We start from the raw sequence: 24,767 nt of genomic DNA, 5'->3' as shown, positions 1-24,767 counted from the left end.
TGGAAGGGTCACTTTCAATGTGTTCCTACACTTGCAGATGTTTGAAGGTCCACTTCCGTAGTACAAAAAAGAAACAAAGGAAGGGACCTTGGTGCTCTAACAAGAGCGGTTCCTCTCTGCCCAGCTTCTCCACTGCTGTCCTAGTCTTACCACTATCCGTCTCGGGGCCATTGCCGTACCCTGCTCCTTGACCACCACCACAAGTGTTCTTGTTCTGGAAGAAGTCACATTATGACGAGCCTTTGCTAAAACCCTTCCATGGAAAGCCTGTCCGACACAGAGGAAGAGTCAATGCCGTCCGGGCCCGTAGGAGCTGGCCACCTGCACCCTCTCCGGCACAGGCTCTCCCTCTTGCTCGGTCTCTCTACCACCCTGTCCTCTTTCTGTCCCAGGCTCTGCTGTTCCCAGTCAGAATACAATATGTGAACCCACAAGGACAGGGGTTTCTACTGGTGCTCTTCCCTGCTCAGCTTCTATTATTTAGAAGGCATGCACAAGATATATTTGGGAATGAAAAGTAATTTGCTGATTGATTACCTTATTTTCAGTTCTTGTATGGGCTCCTCATGGGCAAGAGAACCACACATCTCTGGATCATTTCGGTCTGTGATTTCTTACTGACAACTTGAATTTTGCGTGATGGAATATTTAGTATCTACATGACTGCCCCTGTAGCATTTTTCCTTTCTTTTTCTTTCTCCGTCCTATTGTTAAAGTACTAAATGCTAAACAAGGCTCTCTACTGAGGGTAGCCCTGCCTCCCACAGAAACAATTAGACACATGGGAAGGTGTTTTAGGGTATCTGAGTCGGTGTGTGATAGATTGCAGTAGTGGCCCCAGTGTGTCATCTCTCCCTCTCTCCACGTTTGTGGTAAGCTTTATAATGGCCCCCAGAAATAGCCAGGTGTTAATCGCTGGAAACTGAATGTTCGGGGGAATTATCCAGGATTATTCTCGTGGGCTTTCGATGTAATCACAGGTGTCCTTTTAAGAGAGAGGTAAAAGGAGGTTTACACAGAAGAAGGCATATGATCCCCCAAGCACGACGCTCTAATGCCACCTGTGGAGATGGTGTGGGGAGGGGGCATACGCCAAGGAATGCGATGGACGCATCTCTAGAACCTGGAAAGGGCAAGAAAACAGAGTCTTTCTTCTCTAGAGCCTCAGAGGGAAAACGGCCTCTCAACACCTTGATTTCTGCCTGTGGAAACTCATTTTGCATTTCTGACCCCCCCCCCCCCCCGCAAACTGTAAAAGAATACGTACGTGTTGTTTTAGGCTTCAGTTTGCAGCAATGTGTCGCAGTAGTCAAAGGAAACTGACACAAAAGCTTTAGACTTGCCACCTTTAACTTTGCATTTCCGCTTCCTAAAAAGGTAGGGTCTATTTCCCCATCCCTGGAATTTGGGCTCAGAAACGTACTTCGGCCCATGAGGTGAGGCAGACAGTTCCGTGCACCAGCTCCTCCCAGCCTGGGGTTCAAGAACTTGCCTGATTTTGATCACTTTACTACGTCTGTCACTTTCGAGAGAGGGACGTGCCTCGTCTGGCTTTCCGGTTCTCGGAAGACGATGAGCTGCACGTGGAACAGAGCAGACACAATCACCTAGAGACGAGACTTCACGCTACCGTCACAGAGATGGCCGAACCCATCTGAGGTCGGAGAGCTACCAACACCAAACTCCAAACGCCTGAGAAATGAATTATCATTTTACTCTACTGCTCTTCACCCCAGTTTATTTTGCAGCGATAGCTATGGATACAGGGACAACTGGCACTCGGTAGGTGGAGACCAGCTCTTCCTAATGACCCGCTATTTCCACCTACCTATGAGTAATACCCATGGGAAATACTGAATGACTCCATGAAAGAGGGGCGAGAAGGAGTGTAGGGCCTCCCTGATGGTTAGGGGTTCACACTTGAACTCTGTAAGGTACGTAATTTGCAGTTTGCACATAGATATTTGCTTAGGAATTCGTAACTGAGATTTTTCAAACCAAAGGACACTTAAGTAACTCAATTCTCCCAAAGCTCAGGCCAGTCTTCAAAGCAAAAAATTGCACACATTTCTCTGTTGTTCTCAGGACTAACTCACTTGCCAGTAGTAATTTGGGCTTATGAAGACACATGGGTTTAGTGTTGTGCCGCTGTAATGCAATAAAGAAATAGCTATGAGTTTGATCAGGGCAAAGTGCCTGGCAGCTAAGTATTCCTGTGGGGGTTTCTGCAGCTGTCAGAAAAGTTAATGGCCCGGAGAATCGAGTGTGGATCGCCCAACAGAGGGTCAGTGGTAGAACTAGACTCAGAAGCCACAATGGGCCCCCCATCATGCTTATTGTGGGCCTTTGGTCTTAAAGAGCCTTTCAGAGAGAGTATTAACTAAGACCTCATAAGTTTTTAATAATAAAGTAATAAAAAGAATATGAGATTCTCAGAGTTGCAAAACAGGGGAGCGATACGTACGGTGTTATCATTGCCATTTAAGGAGCCACACCTTCACGCTGCTCCTGGCCCACTGAGGCAAATCGTGTTTTTCAGCTCTGCACGTTCAAAAATTTTATGTAGCGGAGAGTGATTTGGTTTCCTCAAATGTGCCGTTATTCCAATCGCACAAAACAGATATATGCCAGAAGAGTAAATGGATTAAAGTACAATGGAGACATAGCCGCCGAGCCAACTGGAATTAATCACATCAATGGTCCATTCATTTTTGTCCAGCAGGGAAATATATGCAGGAAAGCAAAGCAAGACAAAAAGATTGCTTGATTAGTATAAAACACAGCTAATATAAGAAATGCTTACTAGTCCCATTCAGTGTTTAAAGGCTCAGTCTATGTCCTCTTAACCAATTTCCATATTGACACTGTGAGGTAGGGACTCTTGCTATCCCTAAAAATGAGGAAGTTAAGGTGCAGTCTGGTTAAAAACCTTGTTAAGTCACAGAGCTAGCAGGTGGCAGAGCTAGGGTTTGAATCCACGAGTCAGGGTCTAGAATCTGCACTTCTGACCACTCTTCATTGAGTTAGCTGACACTGAGAGTTGTTGATCAGGTTGGGCCGACCAGTTTTGATAAGCCTATCTGCACAGGGCGATGCACAGTGTGGCGGAGACTGCTGGCTGCTTCGTTCCCATCCATTCTGTCTCATGCGGGAAACTGGGTTGCTCGGGGGTGGGGGGGGGTGGGGGGCTGCGGTGTGCCAGGCAGAAGCTCTCTAGCCCAGTTTCCTTTGCAGCCTGGGGACCATGGGACACATTGTGAATTAAATCTATATGCTGGGCATTTTTCAGTAAGTTTTGCTTTCCTGGTCTAGCTTCCTTGGTTTCTTAATCTTCTTTTCTTCCTACCTGAAATGTGAAAGTACGACTGAAGATGGAAGAGCCATCTTAAGAGAAAGAGGATGAAGACCACCCAGGAAGGATGACACAGATGCAGGACTAAGTGATCTGTGACATTAATGACAGGGTAAAGCTGATGTAGAGGTCTAGCCTGCTTTCTTCCTGACTACCCATGATGTAAAAAAAAAAAAAGTAACCATTTAGATATGTCTCTCTGGGTAGATAATATCTGTCTCCTTTACTTGACCTTAGTCAGAACTGTCTGCTTGTTCCTGTGACCATTGTCTCCTCAGAGTCCAACACAATGCTATGCTAAGAGTCGTTACTCAACAACGTTTGGAACATGTGAATGGATGCATGAGTATGAATAGAGACCGCCACGAGAAAGAGCGTCCTTTCACGGAGACTGTGGTCACTGGGAACAATCACTGGCAGAGGAGGGACCCAGCTTCTGCAAATAACTAGATCAACTGCTGTCACATTGGGGGATCACTATCATTGAGAGAACACACAGAAAAAGTCTACTAGCAATAGAATGTACCAAAAGGAGGGGCTGGGGATGCGGTTTTTAGTGGGAGCATCTTTTAGTGCTAGGCTGGGCAGTGTTGCATTTGGGGATTTTCCAGGAAGTCCCACCATTTCAAAAGAAGTCCCATTTGTCATTTGGAGGGAGAGCACAGATATTTAATCCTTCAATATACTTTACAGGGACACAGAGTAAGGAGGGCTACCTTTGACTTTGTATCTACTGTGCCACACGCACTTTGCTAACATCCCCTCACTTCATCCTCCAAAGGCAGGTGACACACTTCTCTGTCTATAGATCAGGAACTTGAGGCTCCAAGTGTTAAGGTCATATGACCAGTAGAAAGAGTATCTCCAGGTTAAACCCAAGCCTTATGGGAACGCCCAGCACCTGTTCACATCATTCCTTCCGGTTTCTCATGAGGTCATGTGTAAGGGCTGGAGGGCTGCACCACCTGGACATGGACCCGGGGCAACCCAAGATTCGTTTGCGACACACTTCCTGTGCTCTGTTGAAGTACAGGGAAGAAGACTGGTTCCGAGATGGCCGCTGACCACAGTGCTCCGTGATGTGGCAAGCTGTTTTTGAAGTACTGCTGCATTGAAAGGAATAATGTGTTTTCTCCAACAAAACACAGCCTTTTACAATAGAGAGACTAATTAAAAAATGATGGTGATTTTTCATCAGAGAAACTCTAGAATGATTTCCATGTTTTAATTTGACTATGGGTACTGGTTTATTTTCTGAGTGCAATTTGTAGTTTAACCCTGTCTATATTGCCTCTAACTTTGATTTTGAATTGAATGCTTTTCTCAGGCTGTGCCCCAGCAGTCACTTCTCCATCCCTTTCTGATTACATTAGGGAGCTTTTCAGCACATCAGAAGACATCGACTGGCCCCAGACCCTAGAACGACGCTCACCTCAGGGAAAGAGAGAAGAATGAGCGGTTTCACACAGAGGACTGCAAGGTCAGGTGTGTATAGTTACAAAATATTGATAATATTGGACCCAAGTTCCACACCTGAGAAACCTTCATATTCATAAGAGCCATTGGAACTTCTATCCTACTTCTAGTGACTGGATCCTTGCCTTGTTTTGTTTGTTTTTGTCTTTGACTAGTAACTGCGTGTGTGTCTAAATGTCTGTATTAGTGCTCTATTCTGCAGGACTGTGGATCTTGCCCTTCTGTTTTCAATCCCCCAGACAGGTGCCCTGGGCCCTGTTATCTGCTGACAGATCACCCAGTCACAACCATTTGCTTGCTGGCTTGTGTCTCCACCTCCAACGGCTCCAAGATTTTCTATTGCTCTGCTCTGTCTACCTGTCAAGTCATCCTCTCCCTTGTATTGAACTTCTCAAGATAATTAAGTACCAAACCCACAAATGTGGCAAAAATAATAAAGGTGAAGACATAAAACCATAGCAGGTTCAATACTAACAGCAGTGTCTCGAAGTACTGCTCTATTAGGAATCTCTGCTTTTGTTTATTTCCTACTCCCTGTTCCCAGATCAAAAAGACAGGAGCATAAAATGAATTGAAAACTCCATTAAAGAAACACAGCACCTGGGGGAAAAACATGGCTTTAAAAGAACAGAGAAAAGGCCACTGAAGTCCATCTTGCTGACCCCTTTTAGATGATCAGTGTTGCACTTTGTTTGAGGACCATCTTGAGGATACAAAAGAAACATTCACTTTGCACGGGTGACTCTGGGAATTGGGGGTACAAAATCAGTCACAAGCCTAACAGTATCACCAAATGAAACCGTAAACATAAAATGGGATATAATCCAACAGGGAATCCGGGGAAAGGATCTTGAGGCTAAACTGAAGGGAAACACAAACTCTGTGCCTCAAGAAGAATGTGTTATGTTGACATAAAATCCGATCAAAATAAAAAATGGAACAAATTGCTAAAGAGAGTAAGATGTGTTGGTGTTGTCAGATAGCAGGTTAAAGATATGTTAACTCAGGGAAGAAAGCAGACTCCGTTGGGCTTTCATGGAAAGGTCATTGCTGACTCAGCACCGCACAAAATGAACTGAGAAGCAGAGAAAAAAAGGAAAGGGAGTGTGTGACTAGATAATAACAGATTGGAAATGGTCTATTCAAAGTCCCTTTTTATTCTTTTTATTATATATATATTCTTCTAAATTTTTGTAATGAAGATTTATTGCTGGCTCTGTGGAAACCTACATTTCTGTAGAAATTAAATTAAAATTATACATAGGAAAACACATTTCTGTGAATAATGCACATCTGTCCTCGTGACACTCATAACAAAATCCAACACAGCATGAAGAACGTTGGCTGACATCTGTGGATTTTACAACAGGCTGCATTTGCAACAGGTCATATTCACACAGCCTCATTCTTAAAAGAATGCTGTTTCTCCTCCACAAATATTATCTGGCAGAAAAGTCCTTATGCTCTTATTTTAAGAGGTGTAGAAGAAAGGCACAGGTTAAGTGAAAATAAGAAAAAAAAATCTGGATACAGTGGGAAATAAAATATCAAATTCTTGGCTTTTAGCCCAGTTTCTGAAGACTGGCGCATTTGAGAAAAACAATTAAGAAAATACAATTTATGTAGGTATCATAATGGGAAATATCCTGGGGCTGAGAACCAGAACTCTAACTGGTTTCAGCATTAACTAGAGGTATGACCTTGGGCAAATTACCCATCTTCCCTTCTCTGAGAGTCCTCATCTATAAAACTCGGGGGTCACCTCTGGATAACCTGTGAGTTGAAAAAGTTTCCTTGCCTTCCATTCTTACTGGAACTGTCAACTCCATGCCCAGATTGCTATTAATATCTTTACTAATAGCTTTTTCTCTGCAATTCCTTTCATCTCCACTTCATCCCGATTAAATTTCTTTCTATCTCAAACAGTGGCGCCCTATTCCACTCTTCAGTACTATGTTGATTGTATAGTTTCCCTATTGAACAAAAACATTTAATAACTTTGCATTCCCAAGTGTTGAAATACAAAGGATATCAACTCTACATCTCAAAAACTCTTCCCTGACGTTGTAATATTTCATTATTCCTATATATGAACACCCAGTGTCAGCTACTTCTCTTTACTCTTTGTCTCTTGAATATACAATGCATTTATTGAAATCCGTGATAAGGGACCTGCAATCTTAACCTCCTATCAAATTTTTTTCTCTTTTATTTGCCTGTCCAAATCTTCTCTCGTTTTCAATACCTAGTTGAAAATGCTCATGTGTCAACTTCCCATCACACAAATGCTTTTCTGAGCTCTCAGAGCAATTTCTTATGTATTTAATCATTTTTTACCTTATGGCATGTTATTATTTTATTGTTATTTGGATTCATTTCCATTTAATAAAAGCTCTGCTTTTTAAAACCTCCTTTGGAAAATAATTTATTCCATAAGATAAGTTTTCTGGTTAACTGGAGATTTACTTCTTTTGGCTTACCTTTTTTTTACTATTACTATTTTAGCCCCTGTGGACAAAAATTTTAAAATAGAGAATATGTTTCTATTGGAATAAAATAGACTTTTTAGGAATAAAAAATAAAGAATTAGTTTTCTTGGTGGCTTAGTATAATCACTATTGATATGAGTTTTTCTAGTGTTTTATTAATTTTACCAGTGTATCTAGGGTTTTTCCCAGATAATACTACAGGTAGCCTATAACAACAATTCTTACTGAGCAATATTTGTCTGCTTTACAGCTTTATTTGTTGTTTCCATTACAGATTTTTATTGATAGTTTTCCCTCTTATAGCAGTTTCTCTCATCACCACTAATTTGCTAAGAACTTGATAATAAGATAGCTGCACTAATTAAATGCCTACCAAAAATATGGATAACTAGACTCAGAATGCATATAGTGTACAAGTCCTTGAGATTTAGTCCTTAACTTTTGGAACATATTACTTGCTTTCTTGTGAAAGATCTCTATAGATATTTACCTCCCAATTTTTAGCTGAACTCAAGATACACATGATTTCAGGACAGCCAAATTGCAAATAGTTTCATAATATTATTCATAACCTCTTTTTTTTTTAAATTTTATTATTTATTTATTTATTTATTTGACAGAGATAGAGACAGCCAGTGAGAGAAGGAACACAAGCAGGGGGAGTGGGAGAGGAAGAAGCAGGCTCATAGTGGAGGAGCCTGATGTGGGGCTCGATCCCATGATGCCGGGATCATGCCCTGAGCCGAAGGCAGACGCTTAACTGCTGTGCCACCCAGGCGCCCCTATTCATAACCTCTTTTGACACATGTCTTCTCTTTCCAACTTTATCACAATTAAAAATGTACTATTCTACTTTTTTTTTTTTAACTCTTAAAGAATTCAGTTCAATGGTTTGTACTTTTAAGTGGCACTCAACTAGGAATTGAATTCAGGAAATCTCAGATTTATATAATGATCCTTAATTGATTACTCATTGACTTTTTAACAGATTGCATGTGTAAAATATTTCTTAGAAAGTTCCAGGTGAGGGCAGAGAGGAGAATATGGGAAATATAAACATTTTCTCAGACTTTCTCCATGCTTTCTTTTGTATTGCTCTCACTTCAGCCCCCCTTTCTTTTGCTAATAAAAACCCAAATTGTTTATAAAATTTTTTATCTTCAATACTCTTCAGTTGTATATCTAAAGGAAAATGTTTCTCCAACTACAAAATTGTTTTGGTTGGTTGTTAGAATTTATTCTAGTGAATTCAAGGCTGTCTACACTTTGTACACAGTTTTAGCTCCCACTATCCCCCTCAAGCCACTACATCAGATTTCTCTATATTTCCTGAAAATATCACATTCTCCAGCTTCCATGGCATGCTATCATTATGAAGATATTTTAAATGTTACAGGAAGAGAAATACACACTTAACATGTGAATTTCTCAGCCTCTTCTGCTCCTTACTCATTAAGAATTTTGTCTTTGCCATCTGGTCCCTTGGGTCTCAGTTGTGTGTAGAGAGAAATGAGACATATCCAGAACCTTTGACTTGAATCCCATTGGAAGAGACAGAAACTTACCGATAGTGATGAAATAAATAGATACTGAAGGTGATTGGAGAGGGTAGTAAGCTCCATAGACAGTGCAAGTGAGGTCTGGGAGGAATTTAAAGTAAAGGAAGAAAGGCACTATAGACAAAGAGAAAGACATGAAAGGAACAAAATTGAGGAATATTTTTGTTTGTTTTAAGAACAAAACCACATTTACTTTCCAATTATATTTGCTAGAAATTTGAAGTTTGAATGAAACCAGTAATTGATAAATGTGTTATATATATGAATGTATCTTTGCAGAGAAAAGACTAATTCCATCACTACTATGAACACCTGTGTTCACCACCCAGGTTAAAAAATGTAACTGTATTTTGCAGAAATTGGGAAGTAGGTTTATCTCACGTGTTACTATGGCATGGTGGAATGTAACCATAAGGAAAGAATGATTACAGTGATACCTAAGAAACAATATAATTGAAAAAGTAATTTGATAAGTGAAGAATATTGTACATGACAATGGGCAACCATCTTTCTTATAAAAACAAAATTTGGAGAGAATTTATATGTCTAATAATATGAAATCAATTTAATAATATAAGATTAATGCAATATAACCAAAGTAGCCAGTAATAATAATAAAGGTCTATGTTAACTAATTAAAAATTCAGTCTCAATATAAGTAAAGTATATAAAGTAAGCCTAAGTTTGTCAATATTTATTTATTTTATATTTATATGCTTTCACAAAAATATATTCTATAGGAAATACAGGTTACTTTGTTTGTTTTGTTTTACAAAAATTATCTTTAGCTGATAAAATTATAAGATGAAATTGTAATTTATAATAATTATAATTTTAAAAGTTTGTTGGTTTTTTTCTGAAGGTCACGAATTATTAATGTAAAAAAAAGAGGAATACGATTCTTATAAGCATTTGGGGCATTATGGGCATTAGCAAACTCATAAACTACCCAGCAATAAAACCAGTTCCTTAGAAGTGGTTATTACCTCAGTCCTAGAAGTGCTCAGCTTCTAGATCTACTTCACACTGACCAACCTTTGGCCAAGATAACTCAAAACTTCCTTTAAATAGCAGAATTTTACTTATTGGTATTTGAACTTACCCAATCTTTCATCCTAGTCTATGCGGAGACAACTGTTAGCAAATTGAGTCCAAGAATCAGAATTTTTACCACCAGGCAACCGTCCAATAATCTACAAGCACTGGTCCCCCAGTCACGTGATCGTGAGCACATCACCCATTGTCCCTGAGCCACAGCTGCGTCATCTGCAGGATGATACTTTCTTCAAGTGGGTTGCTGAGGATTAACTTGGAAAAATGCATCTGGTACCTGGTACACATTACAGGCTTAAAAGTGGTCTGTATAACACTCAATTTTTAATTACAAAATTCACCTATTACAAACTGTGGTGAAAGAAAGAAAGAAAGAAAGAAAGAAAGAAAGAAAGAAAGAGAAGAGAAGAAAGAAAGAAAGAAAGAAAGAAAGAAAGAAAGAAAGAAAGAAAGAAAGAAAGAAAGGAAAGATGTGAGCTCTACATGAAGAACTCTAGCTGGGAGAGTCATTTAAAACATAATCCCTACCTCTTCTTATGGTATTTTCACAGCTTTGGGAAAGGATGGCACTATGGTGGTGTTCCAAACAGGTAGAAGGTCTTATAGTAAAAGAAACAAATCTTGAAAACTTTCTCATCAGACAACCACATGGCTTGCTCCCTTTTTTCTTTAGGTCTCCATTCACAAGCTACCTTTCATGGAGATTTCACTAATAACCCTGGTCCATCTCTGTCTCCCATTTCTCTCCCTCTTTCCCCCCTTTTCTGCACTTTACACTCACTGACAGAGTAGAAATTTTATTTCTGCTGTCTTTCTACAGGGTAAATGCCACGACCATAGGGTCATGGTCATGACAGTATGTCACCAGAACCTGGGCATGTAATAGGCAATGAATCACTATTTGTTGAAAACAGTGCATGAATGCAGATAGGATAATGAGAGTGGATTCTTTAAAATGAAATTCAAAGCATTTCATGGGCCTGACATGCATGAAGTGTGATCCATTAGAAAAATCACTTTGCTGCTATTAAAAAAATTGTACCATCTCCTTTAGGTTTCTTTGTTCACTAACTGTGTGACTTTGTCACTTGTAACCTGAGTCATAGTTTTCACATCCATAACGGTTACTTTAACACCATCTGCTCTGTCTGCTTAACTCATGGGATACTGTGATGAACAAATAAAGTAAAGCATGTGAACGTCCTCTGAAAAGATAACCATTATATAAATGTGAGATATCTAGAAAGAGAGTTTGTAAATTTAAAACATCAAAATATTGAACAACTCATAGTCATAGATTATGATATTTGATAACATAAAAGGCACTTGTACTATCAAACATTTTATATGAAAAAGCAGCAGTGCTATGCATTAAAACATTTTTTTAATGTAGGAAACATTGGACAAACTCACTGAATAAAACAGAAAACTTGACAAAATGTAAAATTATTGTTCTGGATGATATATAATCCCCCTGTTGACAGGAAAGGACACACTGACTGGGAAGCTGACAGGGTTTAAATATGAAGTATAGGCTGCAATCAGGTAAAACACAAAAGAGATTTATGCAAAAGAATCTCATTCTACTGACAAGACCAATGAGAACGTAGAAAAACCTGAACAAAGAGATAAGGACTGTGGTTTGGAATTATCCAGCTAAGTCACAGTGACAGTCAAAATGGGAAGGACATTGTCAAAAAGCTGATTTCAGCTGAATGATGATGTCTTTTGCAGAGATTTAGCATTAATAGGAGCAAACACAATATTTGAAGTCATTTTTGAAGAGAACGGTATCAGTGTGAAAAGAGAATGCAAGTCGTTTAAAATAAATCCAAATACATGGAACAGAAAAATGCCTGGGTAATTGACTACTTCTTAGTAAGACTGAACACTTTCAGGCTTAAAATACAGGTTTCTAAGAGGTTAGTTTCAAGGAGAGAGATGACTATTGAATACGGCAAATTGAACGTGCAGATTAGCCGGACTCTAGTCCTCCAGTCCTCCGACTTCAGGTTGCTCTGTGTGCGGTTTCCTCATCGGTGACGTGAAAGAACTTACTCGTGTTACGTGCATGATCTTGTAAGCAGTCAAAAAGGTCAGAAGTTAAGGATGTCATAGACCACTTGCGTCTCTGATGAGGATTCTTCCGTTCACGGAGTTGGTATACAGTAGGCTACGTGACTAGGGGAGCAGGCGTATGAGCTGAGCCTAGGAGGTTGGTGTATGCTGGAGACAGTGCACTGAGGTGAGCGGGATGTTTGTGACAAAGTGAACTCAAATGATTTGTAAAACGTCCCTGGAAATTTCAGGCAATGAGGGGGAAGAATACGGGGGACAGTCATTCTCACACCATGACAGACAAGGTAGTGGGTGTCGATCCCCTAGTATCAAAAAATTAATGTAAAGGGGTAAAGGTGAACAGTTGTGTTTTTCCATCTCATCAGTAGAGGAAGGGGTGGGACTAGAACTTACTATTTTTCCTTGGTTGGTTGAGCTAATGGTTGCTAACTACGCTTCCAGGAAAGAGTGTCGGTAAAGCCCAACATGCAGAAAGAAAATAGGTAACCGACTTTCTCTACCTATCCTGGTCATGGCGGGGCATCGTGATGTAATCCAGTAGGAGCCTTTTTCTTCCAATATCAAGCAAGGTGGCATTTATGGAAACTGCTACTGACGTTGATAAAACAGACAAAAAACACTCTCTGAAAGCATGACAAAACGAGGCAAACGTGATTTAAGATCTGTGTCACAGTGGAGGATGGCTCAGCAATAAGAAAATAGCACCAAAATCATGCACTAGTCTATAGAGTTTTTAGGTGGAACCATTTCTTGGCCTCAGCTGGGAGAGTTGTTCTCACTGGAGACTTCCAAGGTCAAAGTCGGAGCTGCTTTCGAACACCTTGTAACCTTCTCCTCCTCAAATCTTCTCCCTACTTTTTACAGTTTTACCAAGGGAGAGGAAGAGAAGGGTGGGGAGAGACAGAAACAAAGAAAAGAAAGACACCGGATAGAGAGACAGAGAAACAGAGAGAGAGATAGGGACTGGGAGAGACAGAGACAGGTATCTTCCATGAGAAACGCACCTGAGAAAAGGTGTTTGTCATAGAAACCGTGGCACAGTGCACATGTATTGGAAAGAAGTATCACCGTGTAACACTAAAGATTACAGGGAATGCTGGCTGATGGAAATAATGAGCGACTAACACAAACTTTTATAATCTTTTAATTATTAATCTTTTAATTATAATCTGGAATTATTTTTATCTGGAAATCATTAATTTGGGGTAAGGACATACATCACCAAAGTACCATTTATGTGTCTCTCCCAGAAACAAATATATTTTATAGGTTTTAGAGGTATCTGTGAGCTATATCTATGTATCTCTGTATTTGTAGCTATACCTATAATTATCTATCTATATTTTAAAGCAAAATGTGGGAAAGAGAAATATGGAGTTACATTTATGCCAACAAAATCTCCAGCCAAATGAAACCAATTAAAAATGGTTCAAACACTTTTGTTTCCTGAATACTTGTTCATATAGAGACGTAGTGCCTACCGAAATTATAATTAACCTAAGAAGGCTAGCGTGTGGGTCGTAGTGTCTTAGAATTTGGTTCAGGATTCAAAGGTGTGGTTGAACGTCTGAAGTACCTTTTAAAACTATTTCAACTCCTCAAGCGTCTGCTAATACCACTATAAAAATAGCTATAAGGATAGTACCTAACTCATTAGGTTGTTAAGATGATTTAAAGAGGAAATGAATTTTAAACACTGCTAAGGCTTAGCTTGATTGAGACTGAACTCCTGCAGCCTGGTCTCCCAGAACACAAGGCCTTCTGCTGCTCTCCTTGGAAATTCTCTCCAGCCCCGTGCTGAAGGCAGTCACCGGCTCAGCTGCATGACTGGACTGTCCACGATTTCCGCCAGTGAACACTGCCGATCGGAGGTGATCCAGCTGACCTGGTGTGTGTGCTGTCTGCCTCTGTTTGGGCTGTGTCTTAGTCTATTCGGGCTGCTATAACAAAATACCTTAGGCTGGGTGGTTTATAAACAACATACATTTATTTCTCACACTTCCGGAGGCTGCAAGTTCAAGTTCCAAGGTGCTGGCAGATTTGGGCTCTGGTAAGGGCTATTTCCTGGTTACCTGTTATCCAAATGTTTGTGTATTACAATAAACATGTAATTGTACTCAATCAGACTTCATATACGTATATGTGTACCTATATCATATATATGCACACACGCAATTTTTTTAGCTTGCGTATAATTTTATAAGTTGATTGATTCATAGAATATATGTAGTTAATATATAGTCATATATATATTTATGTACAGTATGATTCCAGTTATATTTTGTGTTTTCTTCATTAAATCCCAAATCAAAGAATCTTTCAGATATGCTAGAGTATATAAACTGGGCAGCAACTGACAAGTATTGCAGATTTTCATTTCTGCATTGGGAAGATGAACACACAAACAGCATGTTTTTTGCTTCCTTCTATATTTTACTGCGCCCCTTGCATTATTACACAAGCCCGAAGAATTGCTTTTTTATCAAGTTGAACAGCTGGATCAAAAGTGCCGATCAATAGCCCCAAGAGTCAAACCAATTATGTGTTTTGTTTTGGTTTTCATTCAGAGAAGTGTCATTCTGACGAAATAGTCTTTAAGTCTTCATCACAAATTCTTAAAACTAGTCAGTTAGAGATACCTTAATCAGCCTTTATTAGTCTATATAGTATAATGTATAGTGTAATGTGTAGATTAATTATAATCAAGCAAAATATCTTATTATCCACTTTTGTTTTTTCTCCTTTAGGTTTCAGGATAAACATTTTAAAATTATTTATTTGCAGGATGCAGTTACTCCGAACAAAAATGCATTCATAATAGAACTTCTTCCTTTCTATGTCCCATTAGATTAGCAAAACAAATGAAAAGTGCTAATTAACTTCCAAGACACTGATAACATTATCTGTGTTTTAAATGATAATGTACTTTGACAAATGAAATAACTCCAAGTTTATTTTACTCTATTTATATTCTGTCCAGTCAGTAAACAAGATAATTTTGCAGAACTTATGCTACAGATAAAACCCAAATTCCTTGAGTACAATTTAAGATACACAGTTGACTAATACTCAGTATTCTGCATTAAGCCTCTGGGCAGCAAATCACCTCTGTGAAGCAAGGGGACAGTCAGCCAAAATGCAGTCAAGATGATGGTGCTGTACGTGATGAAAACACAATGAAATAGGAGTGGAAGGAAATTTTCAATAAAATAGGAATCAAGAAGTCACAAGTCAACATAGCCATATAGTCATAAGTCATAGTGAATCTTATGACTACGAAGGCTTGTGAAAACCTGTTTGGGGATGGCTTGGGGGACCTTTTGTAGGAATCATGGAGGGTGGACCAGTTCATTAAAGTTAGAACCCGTCTTGCTCTGGGTCACTCAGACATATGCTGTCTCCATGGTTCTTATAAATAATGTTGAGCAGAGTTTCTATTAGTCCTTTTAGCACCTATCAAGAGGGAGAATAACTGAAAGCAAGATGAGGTTAGACACTAAAAAAGCTATTGGTGGATTAACAGAGCGTGATGTGAAGGAGGGGTCAACAGTAAATTGAAGTTAATTATTTAGCACATGGGAACAAGCCAGATATGAGCAAGAAGCCAGGAACTAAAGATTGAAGCAAGTATTTACAAGTTTTAATAAACAAACAAGTAAAAAAAAAAAAAAAAAACCAAAAGAGTAGTAAACATATCCTTAAATTCAGTCCAAGATTTATGAATACGGTCTTGCTGATATGTGGACTCCATTAGAGGTCTATGATCTCATCACCAGAGATATTCATCCACCATATCTTAAAGGTACAATACTGTAAACCCGATGTTTGACAGTGATCATAAAATTGAATAAGGTAAATACCTTACTTATACAAGAGGTATATTTAACAAATATCTTAGAATATTTTCAGTGACTAAGGTAAATCTTAGGCAGTAATTCTAATTCTCTACATGTGAAATTTTTACCCCACTTATGGAATAACTCATCAAGGAAAAGCAAGAAATAGTTTAGAGACATTATGACTTTACCACCTGGTCATATTATAACATTTTGGACTAGAAATATTTATTCCAAAAAAGGAAAATTAACATTTTTTTAAAACCTCAACCTGATTGTTAGCTTTTCTACAAGTGCCTTATTGACCTACAGTTGGAGTTAATTAAAATGTCTAACTAGGGTGCTTCCTAGAACAGAGCCAACATGATCTATTCCAGAAAACTTTGGCAATTTCTTAATTGCTTTGGGACTCAAAGACTGATTCTTAATGCACGGATTTTGTACCAGTATTAAATTTGGCTATGGGTCATGAGAAGGGGACTCTAAATAAGTGTGCTGAGATTTATTTCCATAATTACGTCAGTTGAATTTGACCCGAGATAGTTCATAAAACGGAGTCCCCTGATGGTGTGTAGTAGTTTTAGTTCCCATAAGGAAACCCTTTCGATCATTCTAGGAATTAGGAAAACTGGGAATCTGGCCAAATCTGATTAGTTAGTCCAATTCTGATGTCAGCACAGTGTATCCATTCAATAAGCCAATGAAAGGTAGTGTGCTGACCTGGAAGGAACACAGGGGACTGACGATCATAACTATCCCCTCTCTCCTCCTCTCAGGAACTACTCGACCTCTGGCAAGGTACTCACCTGCAGCCCCATCTTCCACCTGTTTGCAATGGTGATAACACTATTTGTTTAAAAGTGTGCACAATGTGGCAGGCACAGGGCACATAATAGGTCCTCCATAAGTTGGAGGTAAAATCCAACCAAGCCCATTGAAGTGGCGGGTCTCCTCCTTGGACGTGCAGTAGAGCCCTTATGGGAGCATTGTAAGCACACCTCAGACCAATGATAACATATTGCTGTTATATGGCTCCTGGCATCGGTAAGCTTTCAAAGGAGTACTAGGTATTTCTAACGTGCAGCCATGATCTACCTTAGGAAAGAATTTCATCTAGAACTTAAAGGAATCGCACATATCATCCCCTTAGTAGTTGTCAGATGCCAGTCTGTAGACTTCTGCATCAGAATCCCTTGAAACGCGCACTAAACATATACTTTCTCCCTCACCTCATTTCAGTTACTAAATTAGAGTCCCCATGGGTTTGCCTCAGAGCCTGTACTGTTAACAAGATCCCCAAGTAATTCTGCAGTCATAGTTCAAAACTACCCATACAAAATGAGTTTTCCAGCCATTCACAACTTACAAATAAGATGATGGAGACTCAGAGAGCAGAAACGACTTGTTCAAGGTCACCCAGCAGTTAATGGCATGGTCATAAAAATCCAATTCTCCACACTCTCCATCTAGTTCTATTGTTAATATGCTGCTTTTACGGTTATGTTGATCTGGATTCAAAAATAAGATTGTGAAACCAACACCTGATTTCCTTAATATGATGCCTGCAAGTAAGCACAGTTGTTGGAAACAAAAGGGAGTCCTCAGTAGTCCATAAAGTTTCAAATTTTCAAAGAAAATAATATTGTTTTAGAATCACATATGGCAAATTAACAAATTCTTCTGAATCACAGCCTTCGACTTAACCGGGTCTCTGAGGAAAAATATAAAAAGACAGAATCACATTACTTTTTCTTCCTCTGCTTTGCTGAACAATAGTTCTCTGTAATATCTGGATTTGCCAGGTGCAAGGCTAAGATTACAATAAAGGCAGTTGCTGGTCTCCTTCTTTCAGCGATCAAAACAAAGTCTTTTGTTTCTTTGAGATCAGCACATCATACCCTCCAGCCAGCTCCGCTAGGGAGATTGACAGATTGCATCATCCAGACACACTGTTCAGGAGATAGCCTAAGAGCAGTGCAGACAGCAAAAGCGAACCGAGAACAGCGTGTGACTGTTAACCCGATTGCAATTTACATGCATCTCACGTGGCAAGGTATTCCAGAGACAGACACTGTAAATGCACAAAGATCAGGCAATGTAAGATCAGAAGTAATTACTGGCTGAAGTATTCGGGCAGGAAAGACTAATAAATTTTATGTTTATATGTTATTTTACTTTATATCATCTGCTGATGATTGCTATTTTAGGATGAGATGGGATGGGTTGGCCAATCGTACCTCATCACCCCCACATCGCCCTCCAAGCAAATTAGAAGTTTGTTTGGGGAAGATTTTTCAAACTACTAGGCTCTTTTCACCTCAGAGATTTGCATCCCTCTGCTTTTTCCCTCTCTGTCTTAAATGGCATTGCATAAAGAGAGATGTTTTGGTTGGAAGGTGCACGTGTGTGAATGGAATCGGACAGAAAATGATGGCGACTCCAGCTGAACTTTTGCAAGACGCTTCCCCAGGGTCTGTGGGATTTGAGAGCAGTGTCAAGTCCTAGTTGGACAAGAAGTGTTTGAATAGTGCCTTTCTGGTGAAATGTCAATTGATAAGTTTCTTTTATGTCCCTGCAAGAAGATAACCTATGCTAGAGCCAACACGGAGAAAGGAGTCTGGCCAAGTGCAGCCCTGTTCCAATGATACAAGATCACATCACCTTCTGCCTTCAACTGAACGAGACACCTTCCGAGTCAAAGAGGTTTGCAATATTTATGATACCTAGGTAGTCACTGGAGGATGAATTTGTATCATTTCCCTTGGCATCATCATCATCATTGTCATCACTACAACAGCAATAATAATAATAATAGAGGAAAATTGAAAACATCTCAGATGCTATAGAACTCATAAGCACTGAGATTCAGAACTTTAATATATAACAGAACACAAAACAGGTGACGGTCTGGTCAGTTTCTTTACTGGTTTCCAAGAAAAGAGAGTCAAAAGAGCTATAAAGCACTTCTATTGTGTTAGCCCATTGTATTAAAATTCTAGGTGAAAAATCAAAGTTTGTCAGGCAAAAAATGAATTAGTGTTATTAAAGCAGCACATGGAGGAAGGTGATGAAATTTTCTTTAAATCTGTTCTTTTCCTGACCGTTTTGAGGCTATATAAGTGGTTCAGATCTGTTTATGGAAATAGGAAAACAGATACCTTAGCTGAGACTTAAAACTAATTCCATGTACATTTATTCTGGCTAGGAATTTACCATTGCAAAAGGTAAAAATCTGGATTTTTTGCAGTCTGTTTCTAGATGTAAAAGAAATCACCTTAGAAGAGTAACAGGGTAGTGAATACAGTACCTACAAGGTACAAGGTAAATAAAGCATATTTTAACAGAGGGCAAGTGTATTTTAACATGTGTTTAACACCTCTGTCTCATTCTTTTTTATTCTGTATTGATTGTTACTGCATTTTATTTATCAAATGAGAGCCATCATATATATTCCCAAAGGTTCCTGTTAGATGGCTCCTATCCAATCCAACATCAAATGAACTCTTTTCCGTTATTACTGAAAAATAGCACTTGCCTAGCCTAATCCAAGCAATACAAGTATGGGAGGTTGAGGAAAAAAAGGGGTAGTGAAAATATTCAGTTTAGTTGCTATCCAGGATTTTTTAAAAAGATGTGACTATATTGAGACGAAGAGAAATATCTTTGTTTTATAGTTTCCTATAAGGATTAGATATAATGTATAAAAAATAACTATCATATAATAAGAACTCATAAATTAATTAATATGATTATTATACAATTTATTGCCATGGAATTAAGATTTAAACCACAATTTCTAATATAATTTTGGAAAATTGATATAGCTAATAACCATTTAAACCCACTTTAATTTAGTACCATGACAATAAACCGACATAAATCTACTTAATATCCTTTATCTATAATTAATTAAAATAACAATGTAAGCTCAATTCCAACTTGAACTCACATTCCTCTTAAAAAAAAATGAATGATTTAAAACCCAATGTAAAACTGAATAATCCAAATCACTCATTTTACTAATATGTGGATAAAGTCATTTAATTGTTTTCATGAATTTCTTAGAACAAATGTCATTATAATTTTCATTTCCATGAAAAGAGTGATTAGAGCTGTCAATCAAGGCCAACGGAGCAAACAAGCAAAGGAACAAATAGGCAATTGCCACTGGAACTAAATTCTGTAACAGAGCTCATCTGAAATTTTTAAGTGCCTCGTTTTAAAAAGCCAATATACATGAGCAAACCTACAAACTTCTGCACTTTCCAATCCATCTCCGTTTTTGTGGCACAGCACGGGGGGGGGCACATCTGGAGATGGATTTGCTTATTTTCGAGAAGTGCTTGCACTGTCATTGGAAACGAATTTCACAATTCCCTTTTGCATTGTAACATCGCCTCTGTTTTTCTCTTTCCCACCCCAACTATTAAGAAACACTCCTCACAGTTCTTCTAACATTGTGGAGGTGTTTATAAAGCTATTAACAATCCTTTCAAATCTCTCCCTCTAAAGTGATTTACTTTTATGCTTCCTTTGGAAAAAAATGTTTTACATTCAACTTTATTGCCAACAAAGCATCAACACTAGCTTAGACTTTTATAATAATTAGAACCAAGATTACTTGAAGTGTCACTAAATTGAAGAATTTTAGAAAAACTGGATTATTAAGCCAGAATCTATTTTTAATTCCAAACCCAAAAGAATAGGATTCAATCTAAGATGCACTTAAGATAAAATTGCTGGTAACAGATGATGTGGCACTTAAAAAATTGTAGTCGGCTTATCTTTACATTAAACGTAGTATAAGAAAAAGAGAGTAGCATAAATGAAGTGATTATTTTCTTTACATTATAAAATATTAAAGGAATAAAGATCAAAGATAGACAAAATAATAATATGTTATAAAAACTGTAATATAAACATAAGCAAAGCATGACTTCAGGAAATTAACCTACTTTCCAAAACATCAGCACTAATAATTGTCAACATGTCCCAGGGAAGAAAGAAATGGGGCAAAGCTATTTCTATGAAAGCAATACTGATGATCAAAATCTTAACTAATCAGTTCCTCCTTGTATGAAGTATTGCCAACAGTACATAGAACAATCCTTTGATATACAAACCATTTTTACTCCCCAAAAGTAAATCTAGGCATATATGCATATATAGAAATTATATACCCATATACAAAAAGTAAGCCTAAGTATATACATATGCATACATATGTATATGTATATATAAGATTCATATATGTATATATAAGATTCATATATATATATGAAATGCAAAATCAGATGATGAAGAAATAATTTGAGTCAACAGAAATGGTTTGGGGTTGTGATTACATAAATTTGTTCTTTTCATTCTTTTTGCATGAGACCTTTTCTGAACATATGTGTGGAAATAATTCCAAAATTACTGAAAAATTGCAAAAATAGGAATAGTCTGAACACTTGGAATTTGCATGACCCACAGGGAGTCAATAGATAGGAACTTCAAAGTAAAGACAGGAAGGGGAACAAAGTAGGGAGAAGAAGTGAAGCGAGAGAGAGAAAAGGAGCAAGAGAGTCAGAATCCAAAGAGAGACGTTTCTGAAAGTGCAAGGTCTGTATTTTTTCTTGGATTGGAAAACTACTAAGTTAACGAAATTTTTACCTTTTTTCCTTTTACACCATACTTCACATTTTGGATTTGGTTGCCCCATCAGTAAAGGTTTTTATCTGGATTTGAAGACACTTGGAATGGAGACAATGTATCCCCTTACTGGTTCTCTTACAAACCTTCCAGCAGCAGAAGCATTGAGCTGATTATTTTTTTCCAGGCCCTGAGACAGAAAGCTCTCAGAGCCCCTTGCTACTCAAACTTCCCAAACGGCATTTGCAATCTCCCGGGATGTTTCTGGAATGAAGTTATCTGACTCCTTTGTAGACAAGGGTGAATTGGGACCTGCACTGTAACAAGATTCTGAAGTGATTTCACCTTCAAGTCTCAGATGCCCTACTCTGGGAAAAGCAGGCGCTGCTTGTGGAAAAATCTGGCACCACTCTCGGGGAATGTAAATTATCACTACATTCTCTACCTTCTGTTTGGTTGACCAGCATTCCAGTCCTGACTGTAATCCGATTCTCAGCTCCCCTGTGTGAGGCCCCACACAGTTGACCACAGGAAGATTAGGGGCTTTACTTAACCTTAAGAACGGTTATTATTTACCACAAGATTCAAGTTAGTGATCAGTTTTCTTTTATAGTCTCTTAGCGGGAGTGTAATTACAATCCTTTATATCACAAACGCAAGAGATTATGGGGGTTTCTCTTCTTCCCGGTCAGTGGAATCTTTCAGGTTTTTCACTTGTATGCGTTGTTTCATTTATTTATGTATCTGTCTACCGGTTTATTGGTATCAACAACTAGGAGTAGGAGGAATAATCTGGTAAGAAATGATGGGCTGATTAGATACACAGACATGAACACACATGCATGCTCGTATTCCTAATCTAAAGTTTATGGACTGGGGCGCCTGGGTGGCACAGCGGTTAAGCGTCTGCCTTCGGCTCAGGGTGTGATCCCGGCGTTATGGGATCGAGCCCCACATCAGGCTCTTCCGCTATGAGCCTGCTTCTTCCTCTCCCACTCCCCCTGCTTGTGTTCCCTCTCTCACTGGCTGTCTCTCTCTGTCGAATAAATAAATAAATAAATCTTTAAAAAAATAAAAAATAAAAAAAAATAAAGTTCATGGACTGACTGGCTATTCAATCACACTTTTGAATCAATTACTTCTTAAACCTTCCTTGGGGTGTTCAGCCTTGTCACTTTTACTCTGGTTATATGGTTTTACAAATTGACATGCACAATTAGCATGTCAATAGATAATATTCCCTTAACAGGAATTACTTCTCAATTCTTTCCCTACTTTCTCCACTGAATATGGCATATGAACCATGTTGTGCTTGTGTGTTCAGTAATTCCAACTGGACAGCGGATTTCTGAGGGCAGAGGGTGTGCCCTGTACTTTGGTGGGTATCTGTGCTTTCTGTAGCAAGAGTCTCCTTTGTAGTGTATAGAACCTGGGGAAATTCACACTACATGCATTCTGATTTCTCTGTATGTACACTTCACAACTCCCAATATTTTTGTAGGTACTGTACTGAACTAAAACAGGGGTCCAAGACAGCTTCGAAGACAAACAAAACCAGTTAAAAATAATCGAGAGGAGGGGGGATTATGAAAATGTCATCTGTTAAGTTCACAGGCCCCTCGCCTTTGTCAGTTGAGATGATGGTGTTTGAGGTGCAGAACAGATCCAAGCTTGGGGCGCCTGGGTGGCACAGCGGTTAAGCGTCTGCCTTCGGCTCAGGGTGTGATCCCAGCGTTCTGGGATCGAGCCCCACATCAGGCTCCTCCGCTAGGAGCCTACTTCTTCTTCTCCCACTCCCCTGCTTGTGTTCCCTCTCTCGCTGGCTGTCTCTATCTCTGTCAAATAAATAAATAAAATCTTAAAAAAAAAAAAAAAAAGAACAGATCCAAGCTTGAGAGCAAACAAGATCCAAATGTAACTATTTCCTTTCCTTTCTCAAATGCCAGCAACTCGAGATCCTACAAAACTCAGGGAACAGAACAATAGACCTGGTTTATCATATTCCAGTGTCTTTAATACCTGCTGCCTTGAAATGAGTAATTGTGGTATGAGGATATGGGGTGTCTGTGTGCGTGCGTGTGTGCGTGCGTGCGCATGTGTGTGTTAGCCCCTTCGGTAACTTATTGCTATCTAACATGATTTATTTTAAGACAAAAACATGGATAAAAAGAATTGACTTAAATGTTCAGAATTAATTGTGGATTTATGAAATAATTCTTAAATCTCTGAAGAGCCATTCAATATACTCATTTGTACTAAAAGACAGGTAATTTTTCACCTGACATATTTGTTGGGATGTTGCATACTTGTGCTCAGGGGGCACATTTATCATGGAAGACAGTGTGAATGGTAATCCCTGGATTAATGTAACATGGCACCCTGAGGTTTTCAGTGGAGGCAATAAATAGCACTTCTTTTCTCTGAGTTATGAACCAATTGCTAACTAAGAAACAAACTAATTAAATCCTCAATAAGTAGAGAAAAAAATGGATCACTCTTGTAACTTCTAAAGGATGAGACTTAGGGCAGTAACTTAGGGCAGAGTTGATATTCGACATAGCTAACAACCACATGGCCAAGGATTAGACCGTTTAGAATGGTGACGTCTAAAGATGACAACAGTTAGTCCACCAGCTGAACATCAGCCGAGTGGGTTGTTCAGAATGACCATGTTCTCTCCTCCCCCACAGAAGATTCAAGTAAAGACAAACCATCTGAAGAAAGTTTACAAAGCAGCTACTTCTCACCCAGCTACATCTTGGCTTTTGTAGAACGAAATGGAGAAATAGATCAAATAATCCCCTGGGTGCTGAGAACTATGGGGAAATTAACTCCACTCACTCAAGACAGAGGATCACTGACTTCAATCAAGCAACCAGGTAACATGATACACCCATGGGAGGAATGAAGGCTGGGATGTGAGTTTACAAAGGCTTAAGAAACAGCCCTTCTCAAAGAAGAAATACCAGAATAGGGGTGAAAGTGTTCCTTCCTACAAATCTCACATGTTTAATGTTATGAAATATCTATAGAATGGATAAAATAAATAGAAAAGCTAGAGGAAAACTAAGACAAAGGAATGGAAGATTGACCCATAACTACACTTGGTGTATTTAGGTGATTTCAAATGAACAAAGAAATTCTTAAAAAATAGGCTGTGAATTCATTACGCCCCCCAAATGTGGCAATTTTACCAATTATTAAAATACCTGAAAATTGTTGTCTGTATATAGACATAAAGATAGGTATAGGTTGATAGGTAGAGATGTATGTATACAATTTTATAACT

Source organism: Ursus americanus, chromosome 19 (assembly GCF_024610735.1).
Source record: "Ursus americanus isolate L20-20 chromosome 19, mUrsAme1.1.p, whole genome shotgun sequence".
Classification (NCBI taxonomy): domain Eukaryota; kingdom Metazoa; phylum Chordata; class Mammalia; order Carnivora; family Ursidae; genus Ursus; species Ursus americanus.
The sequence above is the reverse complement of the archived record's forward strand: the minus strand, read 5'-3'. Positions refer to the sequence as shown.